The 9,532-nt window shown below is 39.4% G+C and overlaps 1 protein-coding gene across 1 annotated transcript in view; it reads left to right on the top strand.

Moving 5' to 3' along the window:
* Positions 1-206: 206 nt before the first annotated feature.
* PRPF39 (pre-mRNA processing factor 39) overlaps positions 207-9,532 on the top strand; it is a 35,234-nt gene continuing 25,908 nt past the window's right edge. The window contains exon 1 of the mRNA XM_043490259.1: positions 207-359. The gene's annotated coding sequence lies outside the window, so the exon portion shown is untranslated. The remainder of the gene's footprint in view (positions 360-9,532) is intronic.

Below are 9,532 nucleotides of genomic sequence, written 5' to 3'. Positions count from 1 at the left end.
AAAAAAGAAGAACAGCATTTTTCTTGGGCGGGGCGCTGTCTGTGTTTAGGATCTGAGGTACGAAAAACCCTAAGGACCCGCTTTCGCAACGCCGGGTAGGAGCAGCGGCCGGGCTCTCAAGGCCGCGGGGCGGGGCCTGCCCGGTCCACGTCCCGCGGAGGGCGAGACCTGCGCGCTGCGCAACCACGTGACCCCCTCGCCTCCGGGGGCTCCGACGCATGCGCGCCGCGCTCTCGACGAGGAGGCTGTGGTGCTGGTGGCGACTGCTGTGTTTGTGGGGACCGAGACTGTTAAAGTGCCATCTTGGACTCAGCTGGCCCAGACTGTGGCTCATGGAATTCAGTGGCATCCATCGTCAGGTCAGCTGGGGCGGGCGCCTTGGAACTGACTGGGGGTGGGGGGTGGGGGGCGTGCTGATACGCCGGTCTGGAAGGGGCCTGCCTCGTTTCAGGCCGCGCTGGGGCTGCGGCCTCCCTCTCCAGCCCTGTTTTGAGGCCTGACTTGGCCTCGCGGCCCAGCTGTCCATCCCTTCTCATTCCCACCTGTTGGGTGGAGCAGTGCGAGGTTTCTTTTCTTAGACCACACGCTTCTCTGCCGGCGCCTTAGGACGGGCAGGGAATTGTGGGCCTCAACTTGGATTTAGGAAGCGCTTTGGGGATAAGTCTAAAGCTCCTGCTTTGGCGAGAGCTGGGAACCAGTGTGGCTGGGACGACTGGAAGTGCAAAGGACCGAGAGGTTTGGGAGGATGTGATACAAATTGGGTAAAACTTTTAGGCCCCTTGTAGGGTGCGTTTCGCGTTCTGACTGAAGCCACACTCTGGGACTCTTGAGTCACAGCACCCCAAAGATCAGTTAAAGCTTTTGGCAGGATAGGATGGAAGCAGAAAACCAGTGTTTTATCTTTTGTAGCCAGAGACCGACACTGCTGTTTTTCTGGTTCTAAAAATCACATCTTCAGTTAGTATTATGTACTATATTTATGCCAACTAAAATATTACCTTTAAGTTTAATATTCCTATTCAGAAATACTTAACACTTTTTTACGGCTGTAAAGGTTGAAGCCTGAAAAAGCATTGGAACTTAAGTATTTTGGGTTCTGAGAGCTAGTAAATGGATTGAAAAAACAAGCAAATCAGGTCAGGTGTATTCGTCCCCTCCCCCCATTCTAAAGTTGCAGAAGTTGGAACTTTTCCACTGTTTGGCCGCTGGTAGGGATAATGTTAATGAAAGGAGTTCTGCTAAAGAAGACATGTTCTCAAGATTGTGAACTCCGGAATAATTAGGGGTTACCAAAGATGCCTAATTAGTAGGTAGTATGAGATATTTGGAGTGAGAATTGAAAAGCCAGTTTTTTTGGTGTCATGATATTTGGAAGTGATTTTACTTGCTTACCTATAATTGAATACGAAAAAGAATCTTATAAATCAAGTGATAGAAAGTATGTGTAGCTTTTTTCAAGAGAAAGATTAGTAGATGTACAAAATAGATAAACAACAAGGTTCTTACTGTATAGCACAGGAAACTGTATCAGTCTTACGTAATAATGTAAATAAAAGGAGAGAGAGAAGAGACCCTTCTGTGGTATGCTAGCAAATAATACCCCGTAAAATATAGGATCTAAAAATTTTTTTTTGAGAAGTAGCCAGAGCGGGAAGAAAATAATTGCAGCCAAATGGTGATTTTTATTTTCCCCCAAAAGATGAAGACGGTGCAAACATTTATGTAAATAAAGTCCAATTTATGGAACGTAGCAAGTGCTTAATATATGGAAACTTTAAAAAGGTCAATCTGTATAAACATTCTGCTCAGCCTCTGAGAACAGTTGCCAAAGCCAGTGATTATGATAGTCTCTTTTTTCCCCAAACACTTTGAGTCTTCAGATTGGCTTATCTGTGGATGAGGCACAGAATGACTTAAGGATTGCAAAGATAGTTGATTTGCAGTACTCAAACTCCTAACTTTCAGTCCTTAGTGATGACGTCAGATTTTTATATGTTCTATTTAATACCTCTGTCAGCATAAATGCCTATAAAGAGATTAAGGTAATAGATCAGATTTCTCATTTTTAATTGAGTATTTCTCATTTTTAATTTAATTAAAAATTAAGTCATCCTCCAAAAGAGCTTTTAAATGTTAAGATGGTATATTGAATTCTTAGATAAATGTATCTCATAACTGAACTAAAAAAAATGTATGATGTAGAACTGTACTTCTTCATGTACTGCTTGTTCACATTTAATATATCATTTTTCTCTTATACTTGTGTACTTCATGCATCTCATAGTTTTATATAAGAAAGTGCAAAGTAGTAAAAAGGTGTGAGTTGAGAACAGAAGGAAATTTTTGTTATTCTGAGAGAATAGCATGAGCGTGTGTTGTCCTCTGTAAATGACAGTAAGGAATACTGTTGGATTAATACCCTTTGAAAAGTTAAGTTGGGACCAGATATACCACTCAGTCGTTCAACAATTATTGTGCTGTTGTATACTGGACACTTTAAGATTCTAGGGATATACTAGTGAACAAAACCAGGGACCCTGTTCTCTGTGAATTTAATATTCTAATAATAATTTATGGGTAGCAGTGTTTTTCCATTTTTTTGTCTGCAGCCTATAATATGTACATGTAACATTGCAGTTTCATAATCTAGTAGTTGGATCCTGTGTGTATTTCAACAGTATGCCCTTAATGTGTGCAGTGCACTCTGATTTTTTTTTCTATTCTGTATTAAAAAAAAAAAATAAGCTGGTGCAAGGCATTCTGAAGTTTGAAAAACATTATTCAAAAGGGGAGATAATTATACTGTAACATAACAGTATAAATGAAGAGGATAGTTAATCTTTATAGCAAGGTATGTGTGATTATTTGTGCATGAGGCTTAGAGAGGTTAAGTAACATGCTCAAAGTTCCCTAAGGACTAACTGGACCAGATTTTTAATTCCGTTCTGTTCAGGTTTTAACCCAAGTGTTTTATTATACAACTTCCCAATTGTTATGAAAGTAATAAGCTAGGTTTAGGACTCTGGGTGGGGAGGGTAAGGACTGTGATGCTTTTTTACTTGTGATGCAGTGGATTAAGTGTGTATTATACCTCCCTGTGTACTGTAGACCTGAGCCATACTGTGAAGGAATTTATACTCTAGAAAGGAAAAGACATCGAATGAGTATCACAAATGTGATTGTGTGCCATGGAAGAATGCTGTGGAAGCATCATTGGGGGAAATTAACTAATTTGGAGGGTCTGGGAATACTTTTCAGTCAGGGATGTTTAAATTTGCCCAGATTAGTTAGTGGGCTTCAGTTAGGTTGAAGGCTTTGAGTGGGAGTGTGAGGGTGGGGTAGAGAGGTGGGGCTGCAGTGCAGACAGACAGAGGAAACTGCAAACACTAAGGTCCTGAAGCTGGAATGAGCTGAACTGGAAAACACAACAAAACTAGGTGAATGTGATATGTTAGAAAAGGGGCAAGAAGACAGCCTTTCAAGGAGAAGGTCATCGTTACTGTTGGATACAGTGAAGAGTAGATCAGAAAGATGAATCAGAACATGTCCAGTTGGATATATAAACAGAGAGATTGTGACTTTGGGAGAATTTCAGAGTGGTAATAAAGAAGAATCCAAATTTAAGGGTAAATGGAGGATATAGAAAATCACTGTGGACAGTGACTTCAGCCATGAAATTAAAGACACTTGCTCCTTGGGGAAAGCAGTGACAAACCTAGACAGCGTATTACAAAGCAGAGACATGACCTTGCCAACAATGGTCCGTACAGTCAAAGCTGTGGTTTTTCCAGTAGTCATGTACAGGTGTGGGAGTTGGGCCATAAAAAGGCTGAGCGCTGAAGAGTTGATGCTTTCAAACTGTGGTGCTGGAAAAGCCTCTTGAGAGTCCCTTGGACTGCAAGGAGATCAAACCTAAAGGAAATCAGCCCTGAATATTCACTGAAAGGACTGATGGTAAAGCTGAAGCTCCAGTACTTTGGCTACCTGATGCAAAGAGCCGACTCACTGGAAAAGACTCCAATGCTGGGAAAGATTGAAGGCAAAAGAAAAGGGGCGGCAGAGGCAGGATGGTTAGATAGCATCACCAACTCAGTGGACATGTATTTGAGCAAACTCTGGGAGATACGGAGGACAAAGGAGCCTGGTGTGCTGCAGTCCATGAGGTCGGAAAGAGTTGGACACAACTTAGTAACTGAACAACAAGGAGGATGTAGAGATAAACTTAGACAGCTTCATTGTCTTTCTGTTGTACTTGAAACAAAATCTAAATCCTCAACATAGCTTATGATTGTCCTTTGGTTGTTTTATAAGTTAAGCTAAGTTATAGTGTGTATATTATAAATTGTTATATAAAAGAGAGAGATTTTTACATATTTGAAGGGTAATGGAAGTAATCTAATATAGTAAGAGAAACTGATAAGGAGAGCGTGAAGATAATTTAAGAAGCAACATTTTTGAGAAGATAGGTGGGAGAAGTGATCCAAGTCATTAGTTAAGAGTTTGAGCATTGACAGCAGCAGAGATACTTCATCCATTGTGACCAAGGGAAGGAGGAAAGGCAAATAATTGTAATGTATTTCAGTTTTTATAGTAGTGCTATAATAGGGGTACAGAACAAACACTTTGAGAGCAAAAGGGAGGGAAGATTATTTATAAAAGAGGTGAGGGAAAACTCCTACAGGAAAACACGGGCAGAATACTTTCTGACACGAGATTGAAGTGGTCCAGGAATTGAATCCATGTCTCCTGCATTGGCAGGCAGAATTTTTTTTCCCCCGAATATTTATTTATTTGGCTGTGTTAGGTCTTAATCGCAGCACATGAGATCTTCATTGCGGTGCACAGACTCTCTCGCTTTCGTGCTCGGGCTCTGTAGTTGTGGCACACAGGCTCCAGAGCTCAAGAGTTCAGCTTAGTTGCTCCAGCATGTGGGAATCTTAGTTCCCTGACCAGGGATTGAACCCGTGTCCCCTGCATTGCAAGGCAGATTCTTGACCTTGGACCAACAAGGAAGTCACAGCAGGTGGGTGTTTAACCTCTGGACTGCTGGGAAAGTTTGACATTGCTTTTTTTTTTTTCCCAACATTGCTTTTTGAAAATAGACATTAGGGATTTCCCTGCAGTCCAGTGGTTATGCTCCCAATGTAGGGGGCATGGTTTCGATCCTTGGTCAGGGAACTAAAATCCTGCAAGCCGCAAAAAATAAATAATAAAATAGGTATTTACATGAGGAGGTTTACTTTGATATACTTAGTAATGGCAAATTTTAGAAAGAATTCAAGTCGAATTGAGGGATATTTAAGCAAATCCTTTCATACTGCTTCTTACTTGTCTGTTTTTCTGTGAACATGCCAAGCAAAGCAGTTATCTCAGAACATGCCTGTAATTTTCTTCCTCTAGATAGCTGCATGACTGGCTTTCCTACTACCTCATCCTCTCTTTTGTTTTATTCTTAGCACTTGATACCACATATATATTAGAAATTTACTTAGGGGAAAAAAGCCTCCATCCCCCCACTGTAATGTCTGCTCCTTGAGAACAAGGATTTTGTTTTGTTCACAGCTAAATTGTCCTCCATCTAGTATAGCCAGCAAAAAACTGGATGTTCATTATTTGAAGAGGGTAAAGCCAGAGAAGTTGGCATAGCTGGTGGGGGGTGGGGCAGGGGTGAAGGGTCATAGTGAAAATGGGAAATTGAAAGAAAGTCTGTGTTGAATGGTGAGATCACAAGCCTGGTTTGTCTTCTTTGCTCCCAGAATGCTTGTTGCCTTACTCAAGGTGAAACATTCTTCTTTGGCAAAACATAACCCAAGGGAAATTGCTTAGAACACTGGCATTTAATGGGTTCTACCCTCAAAGAATGCCATCCTAGGAATTCCCAATGGTTAGGACTCTGAGCTTTCACGCTAAAGGTGCAGGTTCAATTCCTGGTTGGGGAAATAAGGTCCTGTGAGCTGTGCAGCATGGCAATTCCCCACCCCCCCAAAAAAAGAAAAAAATGCCGTCCTGCACGGAGGCCCACCCATTGCCAACTTTGTCTGGTTTGTTCGGTATTGCCTCATACTTATTCTTGAACAGAAGTTTGAAGATCACTGTACTTGAGAGACCAAAGCAAGTAGTCAAAGACACTCAGAAGAAACAGTTCTGAGAACAAGAGAATTTAAAGTAAGTTATAGAAATAGCAGGAGATGCTGCACCAGTGAAAAAGGAATATTGATTATTCAGAGAATAAAGAAATGGAAGTTTAAAATTTGGCTTATATATTAAAAACTCAGTAAAAGGGTTATTGCAGAGTAGAATAAGTGAAAGGAATAGGAGAAAAATGTGGGAAAAGATAAGTAGAGGATCAATCCAGGAGCTCCAACACCTGAACAGTGTGAATCCAATAGAGAAAACCAAGAGGAGAAAATTATCGAATAAATAATAGAGAACGTAAGAACTGAATGATGTAAATAGATTAAAATAGGCCTTCCAAATAAATGCCTTGCAGAATGATTGGAAAAGACTCATCTTAAGGCACATCGTATGCAATTTCAGAACATCTGGGATAAACAGAGAAACTAAAAGCTTCCATGGACAGGTCACATGTAGAGGATAAGAAGTAAAAATGTCAGATTTTCTCAACAGGGACATCAGATGGTAGGAAACAGTGAATAAATTGCTTTAAAACTTTTAAGAAAAAGTATTTTCACTCTAGAATTTTATACTTATTTAATCATGAGGACTTTTTTCACCCCACATACCTTTTTTCAGAGTTACAGAAATGATTCTTTACAAGAGGGAATAAATCAAGGAAGAAATAGATTTTGTTGTAAATGAGATTCACCCCAGGGGATAAGTGAAAGGAATTCTTTATATCAAAATGAAGAGACAAACCTAGATAAGACAAGCAAATCTAAATTGTTGCAGAAGGTTAGATGGTTTCAGAAAGGATGGCACCAGAAGGGGAAATGGAATTGATAAGTATGAGTGACAGTTGTTTTGAAGGACCTTTATAAGGTCTCTTCAAGGATGTGGAGTCAGTTTTCAAAGGCAGTGAAGCATATGAAAATGATAGAGTTAAAGAGGTAGAAGCAAGGAAATGGGATTATAGTGTACAAAGTAGCTTGAAAAAAATGTTTACATAGGCATACTAATGTAAACCTGAATATTGATTTAACCCCAGCCAAATAGAGGTACATTGGAAGCACATGAGAGGAAAGTTGTGCATGTGTATTTGGTATAATAACTAAACCTATATTTTATCTAATAGATAGCAAAAAAGATATAAAATTGAAAAGTCAAGAAGTAAAATATTTTCAGATGAATATTGTGTTGATTGCCACCAGTTTTTTGAAGTCAAAGTCAATAGGTTTTTTCCCACCTCCTAAAATCTCTGCATGACAAATTCTAGATGCACTGTAAAGTTCATTTTTATTTTCCTTGTTAATTTTAAAGTTGTTGAGCCAGTAAGTCATGTCTGACTCGCAACTCCATGGACTGTAGCCCACCAGGTTTCTCTGTCCATGGGATTCTCCAGGCAAGAATACTGGAGTGAGTTGCCATTTCCTTCTCCAGGGGATCTTCCCAACCCAGGGATTGAACCTGGGTCTCCTGCATTGCAGGTGGATTCTTGACCACTGAGTCACCTAGGAGACAATTTTAAAGTATAACATCTTAAGTCTGAATAACACTTTCCAGGAACTTGTTTGAAGTGATATCTTCACTTATGTGAGTTTATAGTTTTAGGACTTTGGCATGCATTTATCTCATCTGATGTTCTTAACTGCCCTATGAAGCAGATAGTATAAGTGTTACTAGTCTCCTTTCGAACTGAAGAAAGTCAGACTGACTGGAATCTCATCCTTTTAAGGGAGAGAAGTAGGACTCATCCTCCTCTAACCTCTTGTAATATTTACCGTACTAGTAATGAAAGAACTGAAAGTTCTAATTCCTAGTCTCTTGTATTTCCTCTTTTCTAATTGAATTATAGTTTAGCTGTCATAGTTTAGCTGTTACAGTTATAGTTTAGCTGTTTTGTCTTCCATCAAAAAATTTTTTTGCTGTAGTAAAACCACATGAGATAAAATTGACCTTCTTAACTTTTTTTTATAAGCTGCACAGCAAGGCAGGCATGTGGGATCCTGGTTCCCCTGACTAGAGAGCGAGCCTCCGCCCCCTACAGTGAGAGCTCCAGCTCTTAACCGCTTGCTCACCTGAGGAAGTCTCTTAGCCGTTTATAAGTGTACCTATAAGTAGTGCTGTGGATTTCTCCGTCTCCAATCCCTCGTAACCACCATCAGCTTTCTGTTTCTATGAATTTGACAACTCTGAATACCTCATATAAGTAGACTCATGTAGCATTTGTCTTTTTGTGACAGGCTTATTTCACTTAGCATAATTTCCTCAGGGTAGTATATGATAGGATCCTTCATTTTAAAGACTGAACGATATTCCGTTGTATGTGTATATCACATTTTATTTATTTCTTCATCTCTGTTGGACATTTGGGTTGCTTACTCCTTTGACTGTTTTGGATAGTGTGGCTGTGAACTTGGATATAGAGATAGCTCTTTGAAACCTGGCTTTCAGTTAGTTTGAATATATACTCAGAAGTGGGATTTTGGATTATATGGTAGTTCTATTTTTAGTTTTTTGAGGAAACCCCATTTTGTTTTCTATATCAGTTGCACCATCTTATAATCCCACCATAAGTGTACAAAGGTTCCAGTTGCACCTCATTCTTGCCAAAACTTACTTCCTGTTTTATTTATTTATTTTTTGATAGTAGCCATCCTAATGGGTGTGAGGTGATATTGTGAATTCCATTTGCATTTCTATGTTAATCAGTGATACTGAGCATCTTTTCATATGTTTGTTAGCCAGTTGTGTATCTTCTTTGAAGAAATGTCTGTTTAAATCATTGTTTTCATTTTTTAACTGAGTTTTTGTTCAATTATAATTCTTTATGTATTTTATGTACTAACTACTAATCAGATATAAGATTTACAGATGTTTCCTCCTTTTCTGCCATTGGCCTTTTAACTTGTGTCCTTTGATGCACAGAAGTTTTAGTTTGATGTACCTCCGTTTGTCTGTTTTTGCTTTTGTTGCCTGTGCTTTGGTATCATAGCCAAGAAAGCATTGCCAAGTCCACTTTCATGAAACTTTCCCCCTATGTTTTCTTCTAGGAGTTCCATAGTTTTAGGTTTTACTTTTAGGTTTTTAATCCACTTGGGGTTAATTTTTATATATGCTGTAAGTTAAGGGTTCAGCTCCCTTTTTTTTAGCATGTGACTATCCAGTTTTCCCAGCACCATTTGTTTAAGAGACTGTCTTTTCCCCATTGAGTAATCTTGTAACCCTTGTCCAACATTATTTCTGGGCTTTATGTTTTTATTCTGTTGGTCTGTTTATCTTTATGCTAGTACCACACTGTTTTCTTCTTCCTTTTGATAATTATTTTTTTACACCTTTGCCATTTTATGTCACAAGTTCAAAGTTAATGGTTGTTGTTAAGAATATACTGGTACTAGTTAGTAATTGCCGCATT

This window comes from Cervus canadensis, chromosome 17, assembly GCF_019320065.1.
Source record: "Cervus canadensis isolate Bull #8, Minnesota chromosome 17, ASM1932006v1, whole genome shotgun sequence".
Taxonomy (NCBI): domain Eukaryota; kingdom Metazoa; phylum Chordata; class Mammalia; order Artiodactyla; family Cervidae; genus Cervus; species Cervus canadensis.
Note: the sequence above shows the minus strand (reverse complement) of the source record. Positions and strands in the feature narration are given on the sequence as shown.